This window comes from Ambystoma mexicanum, chromosome 1q, assembly GCF_040938575.1.
Source record: "Ambystoma mexicanum isolate Mex_15411 chromosome 1q, UKY_AmexF1_1, whole genome shotgun sequence".
In the NCBI taxonomy this organism is placed as follows: Eukaryota; Metazoa; Chordata; class Amphibia; order Caudata; family Ambystomatidae; genus Ambystoma; species Ambystoma mexicanum.
In genome coordinates, this window is record NC_090922.1 from 1,205,257,894 (window position 1) to 1,205,284,017 (window position 26,124).

The window sequence follows — 26,124 nt, forward strand, 5'->3', positions numbered from 1 at the left end:
TGTGTCAAGTCACATCGAACTTCGCTGTTTGTTGAACAGATGAAAACACATACACCCATTCATAAAATTCACACATCATGATAACACAAATATTATAGAAATTCTTCTTTTTAAACTGTCCTTTCACGTAAACACATTTGAAGAAATCCCAAACTTAATATATTTATTTCATTGCACATATTAAAACGAAAATAGGATTTAGGCTCAATTTCATCGTAAAGCATCTCACAGAATCATTGGTATTTTGTTCAGTATTCTAGTGCATTTGAGTTATATTGTCATTCAGGGATTAGCAGTGTTTCAATGTTAAGTAATGGAGGGAGGCCAGGGAGACCCATGGGGAAATGATGGCTTTTATCAACACCTACCTGTATGTCACAACTGGGGAAGGGTGGGATGTGCGGATGATATTGTGTGTATGATGCTGCTGGATAATGGAGTCTTGTTCATGGCAAGAGTTTACCATAGCTCCTATACCAATTATCTCAATTATCTCAATGGAGTGATGCTGTTCCCACTGCAATCCACTATTCTGTACTTAAAAAATCCCAGAAATCTGCTCGTTCCAATTTAAAACCAGAAATAATCAAGTATTTTACCCAAGTATGAAAACCTAGAAAGCAGGTATCAAACATGTCAAACTGATGGCTTCTTTGGGCAATTCTTTCAGTATCTTTTGGTGCTCTGTGCATGTTGCTTCTTAGTTAAAATGGCCACTTCTACTATCACTGTCAAGAGGGTCCGACTGAATCCTGCCTGCCAAAAAGTGCAACTCTTGGTACGACTCTGATCTGGCTGCCCTTAAACGCAAGTGCAGCGCAACAGAAATGGGGATCTTCAGGTGCACCCTCTGACAAACTGATCTGTCGCCTTCTTCAAAGGCAATAAAGACACAGCATTCGCTTCAAGAAAAGAGTTTACATTCAAGCCTGCCTCTCTGCAGCATCTAACAACACAGCCAAACATTTCAAAGTCGGCAAGGAACTGACCAACCCTACTGCAGCCACATCCTCTACTGCACCCACCCAGGCCCTTTGCTCGGCCCTGGCTGCACATTTCACCACCAAAACACAGGACACATTGTCCTCTCTCACTTCTGCTCCACCTCCTGTACCAACATCTCTTGGGACCACCTCGGCTGCCCCCTCTCCTCTTTTCTCCTCCCTCTCCCCTGTCACACCTGATGAGGTCTCTAGACAAGTCCGATCTATAAAAGCCTCTTCCAAACAGGTGGACCCCTACCCCTCCAAAACCATCAAGGACAATATTGAGACTCTTGCTCCAGCCTTGGCCGACCTCTGCAACCTCTCTTTCGCCACTGGAGATTTCCCCTCTTCTCTCAAGCACACTCTTGTGCAAGCTCTGCTCAAAAAACCCTCTGCCGACCCATCTATTCCAGCAAACTGTCCTCCGAGCTCCATCACCCCTTTCCTGGGAAAACTCCTGGAGAAGCTGGCTATCACTCAACTTACCCTCCACACTGAATCTGTTGGTTGTCCCCATGACCACCAGTCTGGCTTTAGAGCATCCAGAGGCATGGACACTGTTCTTCTGAAGACCTGTGAAGACCTGCTCTCAAATCTTGACTATAACTCTCCCTCTGTTATCATTATTCTCGACCTCTCTTCAGCTTTCGATATAGTAAACAATAACTTCCTGATCTTCCGTATCCATGATACCCTGGGCATCACAGATAAGGCCCTGGCGTGGCTTGCCGCCTTTCTCTCTGATCGGCCCTCCCAGGTGGAACCTGGGTCCTTTCTATCCTCTATCACTCTCTCTACTTGTGGTGTCCCCTAGGGATCTAACCTATCCCCCTGGTTCTTCAATATCTACATGGGCCCGTTGGCCCACAGGATCTCTATCTTTACCTCTAACTTTCAGTGTTATGCGGATGACACGCAGCTCCCTTTCAGGCTATCCTCGGCCTCTTCCTCCTCCTCGCTCATCCCGGACTGTCTATCCGCAATTCAGTCTTGGTGTGCTGCTAACGATCTCTGTCTGTATGCCAGTAAGACATAGATTGTCCTCATTGGGACCCCTGCTCCCGCTTTCCCACTTTCACTCTGGCCGGCCTTCCTTAGCCCTGCCCCCTCACCTACCAGTGAGGCAAAACATCTAGGGGTCACCTTCGACTCCACTCTCTCCTCCACTCTCTCCTCTTGTTACATCTCAGACATCTCCAAAAACTCCCACTACGAACTGCACCTCCTCAGAGGCATTCTACCTTTTCTCACCTTCCACCGGAGGCTCACCACCTTTAGAGCCCTGTTGCAACAGCCTCTTTCTCAATCTTCCTACTTCTACTCTCTGTCCTCTACAACACATCTCGAACAGAACAGCAAGATGTATCCTTGGCCACAAGCCCAGGGACTGCATCTCTCTGGCACTGAAATCCCTCCACTGGCTCCCAGTGGCTGCAAGGATCAAGTTCAAGACCCTCAAGATAATACACAAAACCTTCTGTGGCCGGGGCCTGCACTATCTACAGCGCTCCCTTCATAAATACTCTCCTTCAAGAGCCCTCTGCTCAACCTCCTCCAACTCTCTGCGGGGTAAGCAGCTTTCACAAGCAGAGATTTGGAGGTAGATCATTATCCTCTGCAAGTGCCTCCCCCTGGGACAGCCTCCCTGCCTCTTTCCGTCTTGAGCTAGAGCACCTTAATTTCCAGAAACTCCTCAAGAACTTCCACTTTTCTTCCTCCTTCTCTCTCCCTCTCCCCTGCTAACCTCCGTTCTATTTCTCTCCACCCTCCACCCTTCTCCTCCCTAACTCTGTTCAGTTTTTGCTGACTGGTTGCATGGTTCACCTCCAGAGCCTTACAGGTCCCAGGCTCCCCCGCCAGTCTTTTGCACTTGCCTCCAGGCCACTGCACTATGTTCAGCAATACTGCACTTTCAGCTTACACTCCATGAACGGGGCAACCTCTCTACACTTAACCCAGGGCCCTGCTGGATTGGATACGCTTGTTCCCCCCACCCCTTCCTCCCACCTCCGTCTGTAGGCATGCATGACCTAAATTGACTGGTCTAGTAAGGTTGTCTGTCATGTCTCCCACCCCCTTTTTGTCCCACCTCCCTAGCTTGGTCGCAACTGTAACACATCATGCACTTGCACTAGGAGAAATGCCGTCAGGCCTAGTATTCTGGTTTTCCTGTTAGATCATTCAGAAACTTCGAGGCCTAAGAATGATTACTGTACTCTCTTGTTCCCTTCCCACCTTGAATCGCTTTGAAGCACTCCACCTGTGTATAAGCGCTGTATGAATAAACAATAACAATTACAAGCAGTTTTCAGGTTTTTATTGCATTTCTCAAACCCACCATTATATTGATGGTGAATGGTAAACATGCCCAAGTGCTCCAGTCTTAAGGATGCCAACTTACACTGCACTTATGATCCCCAAACTCAGTGAAATGTGTGAGTGTGTTGGTTGCTGCATCCTTGAGAGCTGAAACGTTTGTGTGTGTGTGTGTGTGTGTTGTTGGTTGCTGAATCCTTGAAAACGATCAGTCTTGGTTTGATAAAGCTATGTATAAAATAGCACTGCCCTTTATGACTAGAGAATGACCCCATTTGGGGCAAAAAGCTTTTCAGCTAATTTGCAAAGCCATAGTACTTGGCTTTGTGGCTCTGATTTGGAGGTGAACCTCCAGTGATGGCCACATGGTGGCATTGTGCATGCGTGGCTTTTTAGTTAGACTATCACTTTAAAGGTAGAAGGCTTTTTTATTGCTTTCTTCCAATTCATCATGAAATTAATGTTGAATGGCAAATATCCTATAGTGATGCTGCTAATAATTTCATGAGGGGATCTAGGAAAACATAGATACATTATTTTTGGGCCAGCTATCAGTCTAGTTTTCAGTGCACAGTGTAAATGTTATCACCATCCAGGTAACCTTATAGTTACATATTTTGTAACTAGCCTTACACATTACATGCTTTGTCATCTAGAAATGACAAAGCAAAATGACCTCCATGGAAAGTGAAGGCGGGGCGCCGCCGGAGAAGTTGGGAAGCTGCTGTGGCGGCAGCGGCCTGTGAGGGGACCCTCAAGATTGATGCCGGATTGTTGAAGGTTGACGCACGCTATCGGACCGGGATCAGAAGGTGTGACGCGACACCTCAGCAGCGCTGCACGACCCGATCCTTGGACGATAAGCGTGTGGTCCGAGACGGCATCTTGACGAGGGTCCATTTCTTGAGGCAGGCAGATTTGCCGAAATCACTAAACACAAGGTAAAAATCATTAGATAAGTTCTTTGAAATCCGATCAGACCTCCTTAGGTTTTGTCAGGTGAGTCGTGACCCGATACTTAATTTAATCCTGACAATTTGAATTTGGCGCATTGTATCTGCAGACACAATTATTGACCAGATAACACCAAGAATTTGAGATATGCCTGGGAAATTGTCTACCTGCTTTAGGGCATTATTCCGCAGCGATAGACAATCTTTGGAATTTAGCCGTCCCGCACCACAGGAGGGGTCACCGGCATGTACTATGTACTGTAAGCATGACATTGGAAGTATAGTATTTAATGATATTTGGCACGGACAAACCAGACATGCCTCCGAACTTCAGTGGCCAATCAATGGTAGTTTTGAGATCCCTCGTATCGAATATTTGGAGTCAGTCCTGTTAAAGAAGAAGGCTAGATCTGCAGCATTTGATGTTGTAAGAGGATTCAATTCAGCGCTACAGCTAAGTTAACGCCTAGTCTAGAATACTGAATGAAAACCCTTATTGATATATCTTTAGGTCCAGTTCATGCGTTCTGGATGACTACCCCTATATAACACCCCTCTCTTGGAATCCCCCTGACCCCACTGAGCCAAGAAGTAGTTCTGTTTTGCAAGTTAAAAGGGTTTATTTGATACTTTAAACAATAGATATATATATGACACTTTATAATAAATTAATAATTGAATATCACACTTAATCTGATATGATACAGATTAACAACAGAGAATCTGGCACTAGCACACTTCTTTATAATTACTAAGGAGTTGAGATGAAATGGATAAGGTAGCACACTGGTAAATAGGTACAGAAGGATAATGTGGTAGAGAATGCTTTATAGGGTTCAAGGAAATGCAAGGTTGAATGAATGAAATGCAGTATAGAAAATACTCAATATGGTTTCAACAAAACAATGTAATCACTTTTCTCTGGCTATTCACTCCCCCCCTCTTTATGCAATGCAATGGAATGGGAGGAGAGCACACAGTTCTCAGAAATGCAATCAACTGTAATTCAGTTCAATCCAGCAAGCTTAGACAACAGAAGTTTAAAACACAGATAGGAGTTTTGAAAACACAGGCCCAAATGCTTTGATATGTGCTGGCAATGAATTAGAAAATATGCTAAAATACTTTTAATTCCCTTTCAGAGGTTCAGGGTGAGTGGTATCTAGTTAATATTAGTCCAGGCTCCCTCTTGCAATGATGCAGGGATAGTTAGCAGGTTAAACGAATTTCTGGCAAATGGAAGGCAAGTAGCAGCAGTTTTTACATGTGAAGAAATTTGCAAATCGCGGTAAAATTCGCGGATGCGTCGAGCGCTATTACAGAGGAACCACAAGGACTATCTCTATCGTTTTGGGGTCCTAGGAAAGCCTAGGATCTTAGCTTCCAAATAAAAGTTACTGCAAGTCTCTAGCACAAACGGTTGCGGAGATATGAGCGATTCAATAAAGGTCGTTTTTCAGATTTGAAATTTTAAACGCACTTTTTCAGCTTTAAAAATGATGGCAGGATAACACAATTGCTAAGCTGCAGTTCTACTTAGGTTAAAAATGGATTGAATTATATTATTTTAACTAGGAGATTGGTTCTGCACAGTTTTCTAGGTACTCACACTATATTCTTGAGTGAAATGGGCCTCATCACGGATCTGGTCAGGGTTTTGGACTGGGCTCGGGTCTCTCTCTGGGCACAGCACTGCTTTCTCTCTGGGTACAGCACTGCTTTCTCCCTCTGGTCTGGTCTCTAGTTCTGGATAGATTGAAGTCTCTAGTTTGGCTCTCTGGAGGTTTGATGGAGGTAAAGTCTGGATCTCTGGATGTTGTATGGTCCGGCAGAGCGCGTTGCAGCAAATGGAATTGAAGGACCCTATCTGTCCTGTCTGTCTGCTTTTATGTGTTTAGAATGTGGGTGTGTTCTAGCATCACTGACCCTACCTCTCTCTCAGCTTCTAATTGGTCAAACTTCCATTTATCATTTGATTGGGGAATGAACTGTGAGTCAGAGGGATGTCATTTTATGGCTTGCAGATAGGACACTCCTCTGTCAGATTGCACACATTCTATATTTGATAATAAAAGACATATTTCACAGTTACACAGTTGCTTGAAATTACATATACATGGTGTGGCTGAATTTAGCCATGTCTCTGTCCAAATCTGCTGTTTCTAAGAGCTTGCATTCAGAGATGGCACATTATTGACTTTTTAACTGATTTTTCAATTTCTGACATTGACCCAACTTTACATACATGTGTGCAGGGAGTAGGGACATTAACTGATGAAGTTTCAGATTTTTAACATGCATACATTTAGAGTAATATCCACTTTTCCGCTAAAACCCCCCTGAACATGCCACCGGGTCGAAAAACCTCTTAAAATGTGGGCAGAAAAATCACAAGAATTATGGTATCATTTATAAAATTTTCACATGTCCGCTCTATGAGTTATTCATCTTTTTAAAGTTATGTTCTGGCTCCAAAGGGGTGTGGTTTACCCTCAGCACAAGGTTGAATTTCTGTTTTTTTCCAGTTCTGCCAAGCCAGCTTGCTCTCACAGGCAGTGCCCCTCCCAGCTCCTGCCAAGAGGAAGCTACATTTTACGACTGCGTAATAAAACCTTTGCCTGAGTGAAGAGGGCTTTGTTCACTCTCCTGCAGAGCACAGGTAATTCAATTATCAGATAGATGGCATATCCTTAGTGTGGGCAGCAAAAGGAAGGTTGGCCTGGGAACACAGTGGTGACTCAAGTTTCACTCCTGATGGGGGTAGCTGCCAAGCAAAATCAAGTTCCTTAAGCCAGGTTTCAGATAAAATGTCACTTTTTGTTCCCCAGTTTCTGCATTCAAATAAAACTAAACATTTTCACATATGCAGCTATAAGGCTGATTCTAAGTTTAAAACTATGACATTTAAACAATTTCAACCTATGTGACACTCAAAAGTAGGTCACTCAGTCAATTTGTACATTTAGATTTGTAGTGTCTTTCAGTCCAATGCAACTTAAACTGCTGAAATCCACAGCGCAGCCAGTCTTGTTATAAGCATTTTTCTGGGCTCTTCATTTCCCAGATTTTGTAGGCACACAACACTCCATTCTACCAAATGTCTGCTGGTGTCCAGTGAGTATTTTGCACATATTGCAATGTTTGAAATAGGCACTTTGGCTTGCCTTCAGAGAAACACAGGGTGGTTTTAAACTGCCGGCTTTTGGATAGTGGTGAGTATTGGTACTGCACCCATTTTTGGGATTTAAGAAAATGAATTCCCAACAATTCTAGGTTGCATTTGGCAATCAGCATTGCCATTCCCAATGGTTTCAGACTACTGTGTGGGTAGTCCAATGGTGGTTTTAGGCAGTTTCCTTCTGTGCCCATAACATCGGCAAAAATGGGTGGCAGCCTATTCTTCATGCATTTCCCTGTGCATTTTCTGGGAAGCTCTGGCCATCAAGAGGTTTTCCATGTCAGTACTGCACAGTTTTGAGGTAGGGCTCGGATGCATGGGTAAATACATCCCACAAGCCCCCCTTCTTGCGGTGGCCATCTGATCCTTCACTAATGGGACCCGCAAGATCTGGGATGTAGTTCTCCTCTTCTTCCGATAAATGGCACAGTTCAGCATCTTTTCCTCAATCCGGTCGGATCGATCGGTTCTCCTCGCCGGTCCTGATGGGAGTATTGGGCGGTCCACTGGGCCCATTGGATCTTCGTTCCCGGTCTCCGGATCGTCCTTCTTGGTCATTCTTCATGGTTTCATCTCTCCTAGGATGATAAAGCAAAAGCGGCAATACCTACTCATAGACGTTTTTCCACCACTGTTGAGATGGTGGGACAGCATATGCATTTCATCATGACGAAACATTACATTCTTATTTTGATAAAAAACAGTATAACGAAGAGACAGTTTCATGCAAATCACAATATTTTAGAGACTAGGTGTGGTATGTTTTATGATTGGAACTGAATTAGTCTGAGACAGTACCCGCTAGGATTCCAGAGGATTCCTCCAGTTGTTGCAGAGTGTGCCTGGGATGGCAACATTTCAACTGGTTTATGTGGACCCACTTGTCTTCTCCCTCTGCCGAACCGCCTTTGGGGATGCGGGTCTTGTAGGCCACAGGGGAGATTTTGTCTATGATTTCAAAGGGTCCCTTCCATGTAGGCAAAAATTTGCGCTGCTTGGTCTGGTTCCTTTGGAAGTTGTATAGATAGACCCGGTCCCCCACCTGATATTCCTTCCTGGAAGTTTTCAGGTCATAATGGGTCTTCATGCTATCAGCCGATCTTTCTAGATTCCGCTGAGCGTAAGCAAAAGCATGTTGGAGGTGTTTCCTTAAATTCTCCACATACTCATGAGTAGTGGAGGCATTTATCAGTGTCTGCTCTTGGGTCCTGTAGAGCAAATGCTGCGGAAGCACCATCTTGCGCCCAGTCATCAACTCAAATGGTGACATTTTGGTTGCAGATGAAGGGGTAGATCTGATGGCCATTAGGACCAGAGGTAATCGGATATCCCAACTTGGCCCAGAATCTGCCACAAACTTTTTTAAGATGCTCACAATGGTTCGGTTATATCTCTCTACTGCCCCAGAAGAAGCTGGCCGATAAGCAATATGCAACTTCCTTTTGACCCCCAGTATCTCCCACATCTTTGTCATTACTTCACTGGTGAAGTGGCTACCTCTGTCTGACTCAATCCTTTGAGGTAGACCAAAACGGGAAAAGATGTGGTTAATCATCAAGGCAGCTGCAGTTTCCGCCTTGCAATTTGGGGCTGGGAGACATTCCACCCACTTGGTAAACAAGCATGTCACAGTCAACATGTACTTATTCCCCCTAGCCGAGCGAATCACAGGGCCTACAAAGTCGATCTGTAAATCTGACCATGGCAGTGTCATCCCCCTCTTTTGTAAAGGCGCCCGGTGCGTAAGGGATGATGGCTGAAATTGTGCACACACAAGACACCCCTTCAAGTATTGGTCGAGGTCCTGCCCCATGTGTGGCCAGTATGCAACCTCTCTTAAGATTTCCAATGTTGTGTGAAACCCCCTATGACCGGCGGTGGCCGCATCATGGGCGTGACTTAACATCAGGCTTCGGAATGAGGTAGGAACCACCCACTGATCGTGGCCAGTTTTGGATTTCCTTACCAGCAAACCATCTTGGATTCGGAACATTTTTGGACATTTCATCAACACTCTTAGGTCCTCTTTCCCAATGTAATCGGTATCCGTCAGGGGAAAGTTCTCAGGGTCCTCAAGGTGCTGGTAAAATTTACCAATAATTGGATCCCCCTTCTGAGCAGTAATCAAATCAGCATCAGGGGTCTCCTTACTCCATTGTGCAATTGAAAGGTTGTTGTGAGCATTTGTCTGGGACCTAGTGATGGCAGTGACCTGGATTTCCCCCAACAGGGACTCAATCTCAATTAGATCCCCTTGGTTGGCCCCGGTTTTGGCCAGCTGATCAGCTAAGTCATTTCCAGTTTTGTCTGGTCCCTCTACTTTGGAATGACCCTTGATCTTTTTCCAATAGATGGTCATCTCATTCGAGGTGACCAGATCATCAATGTTTTGGATCAACTTCCCATGTTTCAAGGGTTTGTTGTTAGCACATAACATGCCTCTGGTTTTCCAATTAACCAGGTGCTCCACGAACCCGTTCCGTACATAATCCGAATCTGTGATTATGACCAGTTCGTGGAGTTGATGCTGGACAGCAGTGAGGATGGCCTGATGCACAGCCATCAATTCTGCCACCTGACTACTTCGGGGACCAATTTTGTATCCAGCGGAGGGTTCTGGGGACTCATTCACCCATGCATTCCCTACGCCGGCCACTAGTTCTTTCTCCCCGTTGTTGTCAACATGGTAAGAGCATCCATCCACATACACAGTGGGCATTCCCAAACACTTGTCCTCTTCAAAGACTTTGTGTGGGGAATTAAGGTATGCCTCCATGTTGTCCTTTATTTTTAGACTTTCGTCCTCGAGACAGTTTTCTCTGGCACAATCATGCAAGTCAGCCAGACCTTGCGCGAGGGGACTCTTCTTGTTTTGGCCATATCTGACCTCCACAGGAAAGCCTTGCATTGACAGAATCCAGGAAGTAATTCGGGAATTACTCACATTTCCGGCCCGGATTCTGTCACTTTGGAGATATTGCAGAGGCTGGTGTGGAGTCTCCACTATGATGTGTTCCCCCTGGATAAACGGGCGGTAATTCTTCAATGCCCACACCGTTGCCAGGAGTGCCTTCTCACAATCGTTGAATTTTTCCTCCACAGAGGATAAAGTTTTGCTCGCATAGGAGATTACTTTATTGACCTTGTCATGCTTTTGATATAATACTGCCGTCAAGCACGTATTAGAGAACCCTGTCTCCAGGAAGAACTCCTTGTTTCTGACCGGGTAAGCTAGGCAAGGCGCTTGTGAGAGGCTTCTTTTGAGTTGTTTTACTGCCTCGGCTTGTTCTGGACCCCATTCCCACTTGACCCCCCCCTTCAGGAGATGAATCAGGGGTCTGGTGATCTCTGCGTAGCCCTCAATGAACTTTCTGCTGTAATTAGTCAGTCCAAGGAGGCTCCTTAGTTCCCGCAAAGTTGTGGGGTCTTTCAGTTTCTGAAGTGCTTCCACTTTCTTTTCCTGGGGACAGAGGCCCTGAGGAGTAATCTCATGCCCCAAGAAATTAACACGGGTTCTACACCACTGTGCTTTCTGAAAGGAAAGTTTTGCTCCGGCGGCCCTCAACTGTGTCAGAACATAACGGATCTCCGCTATGTGTTCCTCAACAGTTGAGCTTTTGATGAGGACATCATCTACATAAGCCAGGTTACCCCTTGCACCCAAGTCGGGCATGGCCTTGTGTAGAAAAATGTTGAATTCATTGCCGGAGTTGAGGTATCCGAAGGGAGTCCGGGTCCAGGTGTACTGCTGGCCCCCAAAGGTAAAAGCCAGCTTGTATTGGTCCTCCCTACTGACAGGCACAGTCCAGTATCCATTGGTCAGGTCTATTGCAGTGAATACCTGTGACCCCTGGATCTGGGCCAGCCCTTGGTCAATGTAGGGCAGAGGCCATCGGGAAGTATGGACCCGTTTGTTGAGCTCCCTAAGGTCGGCGCAGAGTCTCCACTGGCCGTTTGGCTTCAATATTCCCAGCACCGGATTATTGAAGGTGCTGTGGACGGGACGGATTATTCCCCGGGACTCAAGGTTCTTAATTATTTCAGTAAGGGACTCCATTGATGCGAGAGGCAAGCGATATTGCTTCACAAACACAGGAGTCATGCCAGGGTCCGTGGGGATTGTTGTTGTGTGGATGTCAGTGCGACCACAGTCATATGAGTCTACCGCAAAGAGATCTTGGAAATCCAAGAAAACTTGTTTCAACTTTTGCTTTTGTTCCAGAGTCACACAGGCATCAGCTAGGTTGACTCTCTCTTCCACCATCTGCCTGAAGCCTGGAAAGACTTCTGGTTTGGCTATCTCCGCGGCCTCCTCCAGCTGGGTGGAGAAGTCCCTGGTCAGAGTGCTGATTTGGACCGGAGGCTTCAGGTGGGCAAGGCAGCCTTCATGAACCTGGAAAATCACCTCATCCCTCCTGAATTCACAAGTCACATCTTCCTTACCATAAGGGCAGGAAGTGTACACCAGGAAGTTCCCCCCATGCCGGGTAAAAATCCTGTCTGGTGTTGTATTGTCCTCACTGTCACTGTCAAAACAGTCCTTGGGGATTGGTCCTAACAGTTCATTTCTAAGATCAATGGAGAAATGTCGGTCATCAACCGCCATTCCAATAATGGTGCCTGCGGCTAGAGTAATACTCTTTAAGTCGCTGTTATCCACCTCTATTGGAATGGTGTAATGTTCTATGTTGACTAATGGAGTTGGGTTTACCCCCAACCCTTGCTGTTGGAGAGAAGCATTTAGATGTATGTAAGCATCAGGGTTTTTCAACTCTTGTCCCCTTTTAACTTTCACTTCCAGGGGGAATTGTCAGGTCCTTTCTGGGATGGTGACTTCCTCTTTAACCTGAATTTCAACTGCATAAGGTAGCAATTGAGCTGACCTAAATGCTTTTTCTGGATCATCAAAGCCCATGGGATTATCCGCTAATCGGGACCAAGCTTTGAAGTTTATTAGGTCCAAACTAATGGCAAAGCGATTGAGAATGTCACTGCCTAAGTAAAAGGCGGCAGGGATGTCTCGCACGACCCAACAATTGTGGACTATGCTCTTGTTGCCAATGGAGATTTTGAGCATACACCTGCTTGGCAGGAGATGTTTGGAATTAGGTGCTTCCAGGTCCATTTCCCATTTGTCTATCAGTTTGAAGGTGGGAATGGCTGGATCTTTTGGGAGTTGGCGGAACATGGCTTCGCTGATGAAGCTCTTACCGTTGTTCACACACACTCGAGCGAGAACAGAGTCCTTCCCATCATTTAACTGAACCGGGATGAACAACTGCTCTCCAATTTGCTGAATATCAGCCAGGCTCTGAGCTGATTTCACATCTTTCTGGACTATAGGAGTGGGAGTTTCAGATTGTGGATTGGTATAGAATTTCAAAGTGTTTCCTTCCAGCGTGGAATACCACTTTAGACTGGAAGGAAGGTTGATTTTCAGAAATAGAGAGGACCCCCCATCACCAGTCTGTTGTCCTACTGCTATTACTGTCACGTCTGGAATCTGGTTGTTCTGGAAGTGAAATTCTACTTGGTCAGATTTTTGTTCAACCATGTGGCAGGTGCCGTTTAAACTAACATGGTTGACACACTGTTTTAATTTTATTGGTCGGCTAGTCTGGGTCCAGAGGACCTTGTTTACACAATCTATTAGGGGTGACAACCTTCTCAGGAGGTCATTCCCTAGTAAACAAGGGGTGCCCTCTGGGGTCACAACTATGACCGGGTGTTTCAACTTGTGTCGCCCGATCTTAATGTCCAAGTCTGCAGTCCCCTCAACGGGAATTTCCTTCCCGTCAAAGTTCTGCAGTTGTCCAGGAAGAGAGGTGAGAGGAATTTGGTAATTCTCTCCCCTTCCTGCATTCAGTTCGTCAAAGGCCCTTCTGGACAGAAGGGTAGCTTGAGATCCAGTGTCCACCAGTGACGAGATTGTACCCTGCCCCTGTACTTGTACCGGGGCATAGTATCTTCCCTCCTTCTCCTCAAGGGGGCACAGATAATGTACATTTTTGGACAACTGGTGGGCTAATTTTCTGGTTTTGGACATCGCTAGCGAAGAGATTTGGCCAGAATTCTGTGGAGAGTCTTGGGAATCTGAAAGAAAAAGTTGGCAACTGGAGATCAGAGCCATTGTGGGTTCCCCTGGTTCCGGTTCTGGGCCGCCCCCCCCCTTTTTGGAGGCAGTCCCCAGGATGGGTTTGAACCAGGGGATTTTCTTGCTGTTGGTTCTGGGATGAGAGGGTGGGCGGCGGTAGCTCAGTCTCCACATCTCCCCAGTCTGGATTTGCATCCCTAGGGACCCATTTTTCTTTGTGGGGAGTTCCCCCCTCTCTGAAGGAGAAGATCCTTTTCCCAGGATCCTCTGAGGATCCCTCTCCCTCAAATTGGAAGATCTGTACCTCCTCCTCAAACTGAGTCTGTTTGGGTCTTTTGTTTCTCCTACCCCCCCTCTGCTCCTTGGGAGGCAGACTTTCAGGGGCAAGAGATTTTGTTTCCGGTTCCTGGGTTTCCAGGGGCTGTTTACAAGTGAGGAAGGAAGCTTCCTCCAAGGCTTTACACCCCCTTCCCTTTGTGCCTCCTCCCTGGGAACCGGTGAGTTATCGGGGTGCTGCCCCCGTCATTGTTCTGGAGCACCAGGTCCAGAGTTGGGTGCGTTCTGCGCCGGCATGCTGATCTGAGGGTTCTGCTGAGCCCTCAGTATGTGACCCATATCCCGCGCCATGTTTTGAACCTGGCGCTCTAACTGGGAAACCCGCTCAGGCTGATACGGGGCCCTGTTTTCTCCCCTGGGCTGATCCCGGGAAGGGTAGCTGTCCCTCCTCTGGTAATACCCCGGGTTGGGAAGATTTGGGTACCCCTCCACCCTTGGCCTCCCCTCTCCCGGATTCAGTGGTCTGGGCTCAGGGAATTGGGGAAAGGAGGATGGATGGTTTTGGGGCTGAAAGTCGGGTGGATATCTGGGGAAAAAGTTCTGCCCAGGGTTTGGTAAATTTCTGCCCTCCTGTGGGAAGTTTGGAGGGAAGTTCCCTGGGTTAGGTGCTTGTCTGGATCCCCCCCCTTGGGCTGGAGGAGTCCACACATAACCCAGGATGGGTCGATTTCCCTTGTAACGGGGACTTACATAATCAGGAGAGCGAGGGACCCCATTTGTGGGGCTGCCTCCTTGGCTCCCTGTCTGTGACTGACCCGAGGACCTCCTGGGCCTAGCATTATTAGGTGCAGGCAGGTTTTTAGGCCCCCCCATCTCCAAATCCAAAACGGGGGTGACCTTTACCTCTGCCACCTTGGCAGCAGCAGGGGTGCTGTTGGCTTTGGGGTTTTTCTGGGCATTACTTTTGCTATCTATCGGTTTCTGCACCTCATAGATCCGGGTAGCCTGTTCAATGACCCAGTCTAAAGATCTTTTCTCGTGAAAATCCCTCACGAGCTGGGTCATGATATATTTGGGCAAGGCATGGAAAAACGTATTTATAAATTCCCTGCTATCCGTGCGCACCCTTCTTGTGGTCTGTGCAAAAGCACGCTTTAACTCCTGCACAAATTCTTGTGGGGCCTGATCCTCCCCACATTGCAAATTGTAGGCTGCCTTGCGAGCCTCTTGAGGATTTCTGTGAACAGAAAAATGTTTCAAGATGGCCGCCTTATAGGTGGACCATCTTAAATGATTTTGGACCTCCAGCCCCGCAAAGAAACTGGAGTATTCCGGGGAGAAGGTCCACTTTACATATTGAATACAGCTTTGGCTGTCCTTCAAATGGAAAGTCTCCATCATTTGTTCAAACAACTCTAAGTGCTCCCAAACAGAATACTTAGCGTTCTTATGGTAAGGCGTGATGACGCTCCTGATCGCCTTAATCTGCTTTAAGGGGTCCTTAAGCAAGGCCCTTTTTGCCTTATTGGCCTTTTTGGTTCGGGTAACCCTTGTCCATTCTTCCTCAGACTCAGAGGCACTGCTCCCAGAGGTTCCCGTCTGTTCTTCCAGGTTTTCCCGGATTCTGCGAGCCTGGGAATGGCTGGCAGAATGTGGGGACCTGGTCTCCTGTGTCCTGCGCAGTTCAGAGGAGTCTTCAGATTCCTCCTTGCTGCCAGGATTTGATGGGTACCCCCTCCACTGACCTAACTGGGCAGAGGTTTTCAGGATGCCCTTAATGGGCCTACTCTCCTGGGGTTCCCCATTGAACTGTACTGTACTTGGGTGCCCATACCCGGATGCCCACCCCTCCATTCCTGAGTGGTACTGGCCTATGAGCCCCATACTCTTAGCTGGATAGTAATCTGCCCTCCCTGTGGCCCTGTGCTCATGTGCGCCAGGGGACATGGGGGTGGTAGAGTCCAGGGACTGGGGGAGATGAAGGCCCCTGGTGTTAGGGCTTCTGCGGTTATGGTCAGGAGTCTCTCTTTCCCAGCGGACCTCATCTCTATCCGCCCCTGCTCCCTGTTGCAATGCAAGAGCCTGCATTTGTGCTTTCAGTTCCTCTGTTAAGGCCTTACTCGACTCTATCAGTCTCTCCTGCATCGCTACCTGTTGTTGGAGCCTATCATTGTGTTGACAGAGGGCCTCATTTTCCCTCTGTGCTTCCTGGTTGGTCCTGGAGAACTGGGCCAGTCTTTGCTGCAGGAGGGTTACCTCCTGAGCTGTGTCCCTATTGGCCTGCTCCTTTCTTGCTAGAGCATCCTCCACCCTCCTGGTGTGCTCTAACAAGTTCTGGTGTTCTTTTTGGAGATCACCCAGTCCCTGGTGGGCCAGGTGATTTTCTTCCATTTTTCTTTTTAAATGGCAGACTTCCTGGCCTAAGGCGTCTCTTTCCTGACTAAGAGCCTGCATTTGTGCCGCCAGGTCGTCCCTCTGCCTTTGAAAGGCACCAGCTTTCTGGCGTTCTTCATCAAACTCTGCCTGGGTATCCAGGTCTTTCAGAATTAGTTTGTTGCTCTCTGCCTTTTCTCTATCTAGGTGACTTTGCAGGGTGACTACCTGCTCAGCACATGCCCTATTGAAGTCTAGCTGTTGCTCCAGCTTTTTCTGGCTTTGCAGTAGGGAGTCCAAACCTTCTTGGTGTTCCTTCTGCAAGGCCAGAAATCTGGTATCCTGTTCTGACTTTTCCTTTTGCAGCACATCCATATCCTCCTTTATTTTAGTGATGTACAGTCTGCTGTCATTTTCTGACTCCTGGCTCCTCTGCAGCCTCTGCTCAGAAGAGACCAGGTCAGATTGGACCTTCTCTAACACCATCTGTTGCCTATTTGCCAGATTTTGGCTTTCAGCACATCTATCCTGCATGTCTCCCATATATAGGTACAGGTATGCTGCTATCCTGGCAATCTTATTGTGTTCCTCTTTGGCTTTAGGAGCCATATATAGTTCGCTCAGGGCCACATGTAATGGACCCTGATCTCTATATATATCTGACCCTGTTTCAGTGACCTGTTGTGTGATTGCCTGCAACCACGCATCCTGGCCCTGTTCGGTCCATTCACCTCTCACAAATAGCTTATGCAAGAGGTGCTCTCTGGCCATTTTCATGTCTACTAAGGTCGTCATGCTAGAGATTGGTCTCTGTCCTGACTTACAGAAGTTTGTACTTTATTTTTGCAGAACAGAACTTTTCTTGGGGTGTCCCTTTTGAGGAATGCTTCACAGCGTAATGCAGCGTGGTGATCCGACCGGATGTATGTATCCCGTCAGTTAGCACACTGTATTAAGCTGCACAAGTGGTAAATCTAACCCAACATCCCGGACGAGCCCCCAATTTGTAAGAGGATTCAAATCAGCACTACAGCTAAGTTAACGCCTAGTCTAGAATACTGAATGAAAACCCTTATTGATATATCTTTAGGTCCAGTTCATGCGTTCTGGATGACTACCCCTATATAACACCCCTCTCTTGGAATCCCCCTGACCCCACTGAGCCAAGAAGTAGTTATGATTTGCAAGTTAAAAGGGTTTATTTGATACTTTAAACAATAGATATATATATGACACTTTATAATAAATTAATAATTGAATATCACACTTAATCTGATATGATACAGATTAACAACAGAGAATCTGGCACTAGCACACTTCTTTATAATTACTAAGGAGTTGAGATGAAATGGATAAGGTAGCACACTGGTAAATAGGTACAGAAGGATAATGTGGTAGAGAATGCTTTATAGGGTTCAAGGAAATGCAAGGTTGAATGAATGAAATGCAGTATAGAAAATACTCAATATGGTTTCAACAAAACAATGTAATCACTTTTCTCTGGCTATTCACTCCCCCCCTCTTTATGCAATGCAATGGAATGGGAGGAGAGCACACAGTTCTCAGAAATGCAATCAACTGTAATTCAGTTCAATCCAGCAAGCTTAGACAACAGAAGTTTAAAACACAGATAGGAGTTTTGAAAACACAGGCCCAAATGCTTTGATATGTGCTGGCAATGAATTAGAAAATATGCTAAAATACTTTTAATTCCCTTTCAGAGGTTCAGGGTGAGTGGTATCTAGTTAATATTAGTCCAGGCTCCCTCTTGCAATGATGCAGGGATAGTTAGCAGGTTAAACGAATTTCTGGCAAATGGAAGGCAAGTAGCAGCAGTTTTTACATGTGAAGAAATTTGCAAATCGCGGTAAAATTCGCTATTACAGAGGAACCACAAGGAAAGAGTAGGATCTTAGCTTCCAAATAAAAGTTACTGCAAGTCTCTAGCACAAACGGTTGCGGAGATATGAGCGATTGAATAAAGGTCGTTTTTCAGATTTGAAATTTTAAACGCACTTTTTCAGCTTTAAAAATGATGGCAGGATAACACAATTGCTAAGCTGCAGTTCTACTTAGGTTAAAAATGGATTGAATTATATTATTTTAACTAGGAGATTGGTTCTGCACAGTTTTCTAGGTACTCACACTATATTCTTGAGTGAAATGGGCCTCATCACGGATCTGGTCAGGGTTTTGGACTGGGCTCGGGTCTCTCTCTGGGCACAGCACTGCTTTCTCTCTGGGTACAGCACTGCTTTCTCCCTCTGGTCTGGTCTCTAGTTCTGGATAGATTGAAGTCTCTAGTTTGGCTCTCTGGAGGTTTGATGGAGGTAAAGTCTGGATCTCTGGATGTTGTATGGTCCGGCAGAGCGCGTTGCAGCAAATGGAATTGAAGGACCCTATCTGTCCTGTCTGTCTGCTTTTATGTGTTTAGAATGTGGGTGTGTTCTAGCATCACTGACCCTACCTCTCTCTCAGCTTCTAATTGGTCAAACTTCCATTTATCATTTGATTGGGGAATGAACTGTGAGTCAGAGGGATGTCATTTTATGGCTTGCAGATAGGACACTCCTCTGTCAGATTGCACACATTCTATATTTGATAATAAAAGACATATTTCACAGTTACACAGTTGCTTGAAATTACATATACATGGTGTGGCTGAATTTAGCCATGTCTCTGTCCAAATCTGCTGTTTCTAAGAGCTTGCATTCAGAGATGGCACATTATTGACTTTTTAACTGATTTTTCAATTTCTGACATTGACCCAACTTTACATACATGTGTGCAGGGAGTAGGGACATTAACTGATGAAGTTTCAGATTTTTAACATGCATACATTTAGAGTAATATCCACTTTTCCGCTAAAACCCCCCTGAACATGCCACCGGGTCGAAAAACCTCTTAAAATGTGGGCAGAAAAATCACAAGAATTATGGTATCATTTATAAAATTTTCACATGTCCGCTCTATGAGTTATTCATCTTTTTAAAGTTATGTTCTGGCTCCAAAGGGGTGTGGTTTACCCTCAGCACAAGGTTGAATTTCTGTTTTTTTCCAGTTCTGCCAAGCCAGCTTGCTCTCACAGGCAGTGCCCCTCCCAGCTCCTGCCAAGAGGAAGCTACATTTTACGACTGCGTAATAAAACCTTTGCCTGAGTGAAGAGGGCTTTGTTCACTCTCCTGCAGAGCACAGGTAATTCAATTATCAGATAGATGGCATATCCTTAGTGTGGGCAGCAAAAGGAAGGTTGGCCTGGGAACACAGTGGTGACTCAAGTTTCACTCCTGATGGGGGTAGCTGCCAAGCAAAATCAAGTTCCTTAAGCCAGGTTTCAGATAAAATGTCACTTTTTGTTCCCCAGTTTCTGCATTCAAATAAAACTAAACATTTTCACATATGCAGCTATAAGGCTGATTCTAAGTTTAAAACTATGACATTTAAACAATTTCAACCTATGTGACACTCAAAAGTAGGTCACTCAGTCAATTTGAACATTTAGATTTGTAGTGTCTTTCAGTCCAATGCAACTTAAACTGCTGAAATCCACAGCGCAGCCAGTCTTGTTATAAGCATTTTTCTGGGCTCTTCATTTCCCAGATTTTGTAGGCACACAACACTCCATTCTACCAAATGTCTGCTGGTGTCCAGTGAGTATTTTGCACATATTGCAATGTTTGAAATAGGCACTTTGGCTTGCCTTCAGAGAAACACAGGGTGGTTTTAAACTGCCGGCTTTTGGATAGTGGTGAGTACTGGTACTGCACCCATTTTTGGGATTTAAGAAAATGAATTCCCAGCAATTCTAGGTTGCATTTGGCAATCAGCATTGCCATTCCCAATGGTTTCAGACTACTGTGTGGGTAGTCCAATGGTGGTTTTAGGCAGTTTCCTTCTGTGCCCATAACATCGGCAAAAATGGGTGGCAGCCTATTCTTCATGCATTTCCCTGTGCATTTTCTGGGAAGCTCTGGCCATCAAGAGGTTTTCCATGTCAGTACTGCACAGTTTTGAGGTAGGGCTCGGATGCATGGGTAAATAAATCCCACAATGTTTTGCAGAATTGGAAAAGAGAAGCGTTGCTACAGCTTAAGAGTAGGGAAAAACATGCGCGGCGTCATAAAACGAATGCTGAAAAAGCGTTGTTATATGACCAGAGCAAACAGCCTGAGTCAGTTAAAAATATGGATAGGGCTTTCTCACTCGGTATTCAGTAAATGTATACTTCTAAAGATCTTCATGTTTCTGATGAGTTTATTGACAAATTGCTAAATGAACGAAGGCCTGGTGCCTCTGCACCACCTCCGTATGTTCCTCTTCCCGCTGCTGTACCTCTTCCTGCAGTTATTCCTGCTCCTCCTGCTCAACCTGTTGTTCCTATTCCTCCGGTTGTTGTTCCTCCACCTGCTACTCTGCCTCTTCCCATTGCACCGGTAATAGTACCTCCATTGAATTTGCCTGCACCCCCACTCCCAAGTAGTCCTGTACCGCTTGTAGTTGATCAGGGTGCGAGGTCGAGGGTTGTTACTCGTAATACTGTTCCTATAGAAAAGAAACAGGATTTGTTTGCATGGGCTAAGCATTGTATAGAGAGGGATGATCAATCTAATGTTTTTGCCACACTTTCAAATATGGATAATTTTCCTGAGAAAAATGTTTTCATTGAAGGTTTAGGGATTCATTTGTGTGTAATGTGGGGAAGATTAAATAATGTAGATCTCCCACAAGGTTTAAGAGATTTAAACCCTTTAGCATTTTCAAGAGACACTGTGGAGAAAGTAAGTGAGCATGTTGAGAGGATATTTGAGTATAGAAAGGAGTTGGAAAGGTTACAGAATGAGGATGACGAAGGGGAAAGTATGTATGTACAGAAACGGTATCTTCCGTGTCGTAAATCGATATCTGAGGAAACGCGGATTTGTAAGAAAGACGCGATTAGATGGATTTCAGACATATCGATAACTCCAGTTGAGGTATATGACACATACAGTCAATATACGCTAGAAATGCAGAGGAAAGTGATACAGGTAATGGTAGAGTACCTGCAGGATGAGTGTGTAAAAAGGAAGATTAGTTGTCCTACAGAGTTATTGAGCATTTATAAGAGAGCTTTTTCACTTGACACTTCTTTGACTGCTTTAGCGCTCGACTTGGCTTTGTTGCTTAGTAAGCGTTCGGAGTTGCCTACATCTCAGTTGCCTATGAGAGAGGTTCCTCCGACATTTGTCCCGAAGGTTGAGATTGCGGCTGATCCTGCACATAATATAGTCGCTGTGAACATCCCTGCACATTATTTATCACAGTTTGCTCACGTCCCGTTTTCACGGCAGGAAGTGAATACCATTAGACAGTCCATTCCTGACATTAAGAAAAATCCGACAGGGTTCTATAAAGAGATAGGGCCTCATTACACGGATGGCAGTGAACCATGGCGCTATTATACCGGCACCACCTTGGTGGAAAGGGGAATTACCGCCCTATTCCAAGGTTGGCGGGGCAGTAATTCCCCCTTCCACCATTGCCCTTCCCCATTCCCATTTTTGCCCCATAGGGCTCTATGGGAATGGGGAAGGCGCTAATTACGGTACCGCAAATTGCGGTACCGTAATTAGCACCAAAGTCCCTTTGCGGGTTGGTTTTTAACACCTGCAAAAAGCAGGCGTTAAATTCCCCAACCCGCAAAGGGACCTCGTAGTAAGGCGGTAAGGATTTACCGGTACCGGTAAAATACCGGTACCGGTAAACCCTTACCGCCATCCGTGTAATGAGGCCCATAGAGTCAGTTTTGCAGTCCTCAGTGTTCACCCTAGGCGACATTGATTTGTTGTTTCCTGTACTCCTGCCCGTAGATTTGTGGAAACAGGTTAGAACTATAGACGACGTACCTGAGTTGGGAGATACGTGGGCTAACATAACTAGGCTTGACGGAGAAAGGCCAGCTGGAGAGAGACCGCCTCAGGTGATTCTAACTTTGCCTGACAGAATCGTTGCTAAATTAAAAACCATAATTCCCGAAAAGAGAATTATTTGGGACAAGCTTACGGCCTGTGTCCAAGGAAAGCCTGAGGGTGCTACCGAGTTCTTTAATCGGTTCGAACAAGTATTCTCAGATTTCAGTGGACAAGACTTAGGCACAGAGTCTGGGAAAAGATTATTTGTGGACACATTTGTACGTGGATTGCTGCCTGACATCCAGTCGCAAATTATGTCTTCCGAGAGCGCTTGGCAGGCGAAGTCTGAATCAGAAGTACTGCACATGGCTCAGTACTACGAGAACCGTGCCAATAATGAAAAAGATAGAGTTGAGAAAAGAAAAGGTGATTTAAAGACTAAAGTATTGTTACAACAAATTGTTAGAGGCCCCAGAGGGGGTAGTTCGCAGATTAGAGGTCAGTATGTTCCACAAGGTAATGTGCCCTTCGGTCCTGTGAACATTAACCAGTGTGCCTATTTTCGCCAGGAGGGTCATTTGCGTGCACAATGCCCCGTCCTTCGACAGAGGTCGAATAACACATTTGGAAATATGGGTAGACGATCCAGAGGTCGCCCGGGTGTAGGGGTCCCTGGTAGAGGTCAGTTTTCACAGGATCCCCAGCAACCTTTTTCACAGGACAATCAGACTTCGAGTGTGGATACTAGAAACATATTTGATCATCCTTCTGCTGCATATCTATCTGAGGAGCTTCCTTTCGATGATATTTTGTTTCGTTAGGATTGCCCGAAGCAGGGTTTGGAACCTACACCTATTCCCGTTAATCAGAAAGGTCCCTACGTTGAAATGGTAGTGGGAAATAGGAAACATCAGTTTTTGATAGACACTGGAGCACAGAAGTGTTCCATTGATCATTCCCATGTTCCAAAGATTCCACTGTCAGGGCAAACCAACGTTTCTGTAGAGTTTTCTGGCACACCAGTTGTTTGTCCAGTTTCTTCGCCGGTACCTATCTCTTTGGGTCCCTTTACGGACCACTATCTATTTCTTTTGACTTAGAATTGTGGAGAGAATTTGTTGGGGTTAAATCTGTTGAAGGAATTAAATGCTGTAATTCATTGTTCTTCTAATGGAGTGCGTTTGACGATTTCACCACAGCAACTCTCTGTCTCTCAATTCTTGACTAGACCTTTGCCGCCTGAATTCAGTAATGTACCAGAGTGTTTGTGGGCAGTTGACGACAATGATGTCGGTGTTTTGCAGATTGAGCCTGTTAAAAAAGTTTGAAACATGGAATTAAGCTGCCGCGCATTCCACAGTATAAGATTTCAGTTGAGGGTGAGTAAGCCTTGAAATGAATTGTTTCCGATTTCGTGCATCGTGGGGTGATTGAGGAAATTGCAGGTAGTTTGTGCAATAGTCCGATTTTACTCGTGTACAAGAAAGGCGATAATGCAATTCCATTCCATTTCATAATTGATTTGCGTGCCATTAATAAAGTCGTCGCTCTGCAATTTCCAATTGTGCCCGATGTGATGACAATATTAACTATGATTCCAGCTACAGCTACTTACTTTAGTGTTGTGGACCTGAAGAATGCTTTCTTCAGTATTCCTATACACAAGGACAGTAGATACTTGTTCGCGTTCAACTTAGGGGGACGCTCGTTCACATTTACTCGTGCACCTCAAGGTTACACTGAGAGTCCTAGTATTTATAGTAGGGCTTTGAAAGAACAGCTTGATACCCTTGAATTGCCCCCTACTTGTACATTGCTTCAGTATGTTGATGATTTGCTTTTGGCTGCGGACTCCCAGAGCTCTTATAAAGAGGGCACTGTGTTGTTGCTTATTCATCTAGCGAAATATGGTCACAAAGCTTTGCTTAAAAAGTTTCAATATTGTTGCCAGGAGGTCACCTATTTAGGCTATCTCCTGTCAAAGGAAGGAAGAAGATTGACACCTGAAAGGATAAAGTTAATTTCTGGCATGTCTGCCCCAAATACACAGAAGGAAGTTAGAGTCTTGATAGGTATGGCTTCTTACTGAAGGTTATGGGTCCCAAACTTCTCACTAGTGATAAAACCGATGTTGGCCTTGACAAAGAAGGGCATTTCTTCGCCATTGGCATGGAATACTGAACACCAACAATCATTTGAGTTGCTCAAGACTGCATTATGATCGGCACCAGTTTTGGGCACACAAAATTACGAAAAGGCCTTTGTGTTGTTTGTGCATGAATGTGATGGATGTGCTTTGGCTGTATTAACGCAGGAACATGGAGGGAAGAATAGGCCATGCGGTTAATTTTCTTCCTCCCTTGATCCTGTAGCATGTGCTTTGCCAAGATGTTTGCGAGCTGTTGCTGCTGCTGCTGCGTCTGTTAAACAGAGTGAGGGAATGGTCCTAGGCCATGATCTAACCCTGATGGTACCTCACTCTGTAGATGTTCTACTGAACAAAACCCAAACACAACACCTCACTTCTGCACGGTTGACGAGATATGAATTGATCTTGTTTGCCCCTCACATTCAAATTAAGAGGTGTTGTGTTATTAATCCGGCGGAACTCCTACCTTTCCCGCAAGGTACTGCTTGCAGTGACGAAGAGTCACACGATTGTCTGTATGCTACCAAACAAGAAACAAAGGGTAGAATTGATCTAAAGGACACTCCTTTGGATAATGCACAAGGGGAGCTGTTTTGTGATGGCTCCTGCTTCAAACTTCCGGATGGTACATCCACAGCTGCTTATGCAATCACCACATTGAGCACGGTTGTGGAGACCAAGAGAATCACGCATAACTCCGCGCAGGCCGCAGAGATTATAGCATTGACCCGAGCTTGTGACCTTAACAATGGGCTTACAGTAAATATATATACCGATAGTAAGTATGCCTTTGGAGTTGTCAGGTTTCGTGGGATTTGGTTGAATGTGGTAGAATGAGGATATGATTAACATAAAGTATGGTTTGGGCCTTAACTTTCTGTGCAGAGTGTGGAGAGCTTCCCAAGTCAAAATGGAGACTTCCAAAAGGATCAGTGATTGGTCAGAAGTAACAGAAAGGCATTGTTGGAACATTCTAAACCGCCTTTCATTGTCAGAAGCCCAGCTGGAAGGTCCTATGTTTGAAGCTCTTAAGATTTAGAAAACTTTAGTTAGGCCCTTGTGCCTAAAATTAGTTATTTTGGTTCTGGAAAGTGTTGGAGATTTAAGAAGAAACTTAGAAAACGTTCCGGTGAAAGAAAGAAGCAAGCTAAGTGAATTCACTATCTTTTATGGATCTTTGTGATTTTCAAGCAGGAGTTAAATATTAATTCCATTAATTAACTTGTTCCTGTTTTTATTAGTTTTTGTTAAAATAGTAGTTCATTTCGTTCTTTCATGAATCTATTTTTGAACTTCTAGAACTGTATTTAAATTTACTGAACTGCGTCACATTTTTTGCAATTGGCTAGTTGGAGTGTGGAGGTCTGTTTATCATTTTAGCGTCGTGTGTTTTTTCGGCCGTATAAAATATTGAGTATTGTACCCTTTTTTGGTAACAGTGCTTTTATTAGCGTCGGACTAGCGTTAGAAATCTTACACTGTCTGCGCAAGTGACAGTGTGGTAGCCATGCGACTCTGAAGCGTTATGTTTAATTTACTAACATTCTAACCTGGCGCGTGATCATCACTGGGCTGCCTCTTCAAGGATTAGTGTCCGGAACTGAGGACTTTCTCCTTCCTGTTTGAACACTTCATATTAAGAAGAGTGGTATACTATTCATTTACGCATGCGCCCATGCCAGTTTCATTTTTGAACTCTTTTCCTTGTTTTTGTGCGCTTCCATTTTAGAAGGAGTAAACAATATCTTCACGCATGCGCATATTCTGGTTAAAAGAACGCTTCTTTTATGAGCGATCATCTTTGCCAGCAAAAGATCCAATTAATGAACACTTTTATATATTCAGGAAACAAACCATTTTGACTTGAATAGCCAGAGTGTCATTTTTGGAATTGGTATTGAAGCAGCG